The sequence below is a fragment of the Gekko japonicus genome, unplaced genomic scaffold, assembly GCF_001447785.1.
Source record: "Gekko japonicus isolate JY-2015 unplaced genomic scaffold, Gekko_japonicus_V1.1 scaffold10, whole genome shotgun sequence".
Classification (NCBI taxonomy): Eukaryota; Metazoa; Chordata; class Lepidosauria; order Squamata; family Gekkonidae; genus Gekko; species Gekko japonicus.
The window spans coordinates 216,562-218,359 of record NW_015167526.1 but is presented as its reverse complement, the minus strand read 5'-3'; positions in this window follow the sequence as shown (position 1 = coordinate 218,359).

The window sequence follows — 1,798 nt, the reverse complement described above, 5'->3', positions numbered from 1 at the left end:
TTGCGTCTGCCTCTTTCCCTGCCGCCTCCCTGCTTTCCTCGCATTATTATCTTTTCCCGTGACTCTTGTCTCCTCATCATGTGACCAAAGTACGGTAGCCGCAGTTTGGCCGTTTCAGCTTCTAGGGAGAAGTCAGGCTTGATAGGGTCTAGAACCCACTGATCTGGCAGTTCACGGTATCCGCGAGACTCTCCCCCAGCACCACGCCCTTATTCGTATGCCCTTATTGCCTGTGCCGAACATTCTTTGTTGCACGTAGAGGCCCTGTTCAGACATGGAGCAAAGCAGGAGGCGCCCCATGTTTTCTCCATGCCAGCTGGCTCTTGGGATATATGTGCGGAAGGGATTTTCCAGGGGCTCCAGGGCTTCCCATCCTTAGCCTGGTTTGCGTGCACATTTATGTTGAAAACGCTGGCAATAAAGAAGAGGCCAGTTTTGGTCTTCTTACTCAGATGCAAGAGAGGCAGAAATCTAGAGGGAAGGAAATCCCTGACCCGGGAAAAGCCATTTGAAATTCCTCCCTCTTTTGGATTGCCTCTACTTCTATCTATTTACCTGTTTATATCTATTTATATCTTATATCACCGCAGACTGTGACTGCAGCCATGAAATTAAAAGACGCCTGCTCCTTGGGAGGAAAGCGATGGCGAACCTAAACAGCATGATAAAAAGTAGAGACATCACCCTGCCAACAAAAGTCCGCATGGTCAAAGTAATGGTATTCCCAGTAGTCATGTATGGCTGCGAGAGTTGGACTATAAGCAAGGCTGAGCGCCGAAGAATAGATTCTTTTGAACTATGGTGCTGGAGAAGACTCTTGAGAGTCCCCTGGCCTGCAAGAAGAACAAATCAGTCAATCCTAAAAGAAATCAACCTTGACTGTTCCCTGGAAGGCCAGATAATGAAACTGAAGCTCAAATACTTTGGCCACCCAATGAGAAGGGAGCACTCCCTGGAGAAGACCCTGATGCTGGGAAAGATTGAAGGTCAAAGAAGACGGGGACGGCAAAGGATGAGATGGTTGGACAGTGTCATAGATGCAACGAACATGAAATTGAGCCAACTTCAGAGGATGGTGGAAGACAGGAAGGCCTGGCGGGAGCTGGTCCATGGGGTCGCGGAGAGTCGGACTCGACTGTGCGACTGAACAACAACAAATCTATTTATATCTTATATTTGTTTCTATGCCACTTTTTTGCTGCCACACGGTTGCTCCAGCTCTTGTCTGAGAGGGTTGCCTTGTTGGTCTGCAATAAAACAAGCTAGATTCAAGCCCAGCATCGCACCTTGGAGGCCAACAAGATTTTCAGGGTAGAAACTTTCCAGAGTCAAAGCGTGGATGCTCAAAAGCTGGTACCCTGGAAACCTTGCTGGTCTCGAAGATGCTATAGTTTGGTGTCGTGGTGCAGTGCACGGACTCTAATCTGGGAGAACCGGGTTTGATTCCCCGCTCCTCCACTTGCACCTGCTGGGTGATCTTGGGCAAGCCGTAGTTCTGATAAGAGATGTTCTTGAAAAAGAGCAGTTTCTGTCGGAGCGCTCTCAGCCCCGCTGACCTCACAGGGTGTCTGTTGTGGGGAGGGGGAGGGAGAGGAGATTGTAGGCCGCTCTGAGACTCTTCCGGGTAGTGAAGGGTGGGGTGTAAATCCAATCTTTTATGTATATTTTATTGTATTTACTGTTTTATTGCTTTTAATTGCTTGTTCGCTGCCATGAGCCAGTTCCCCAGCAAGGCGGGATACAAATTGAAAATAATAAATAAATAAATCTCCTCCTCCTCCTCCTCCTCCTCCTCCTC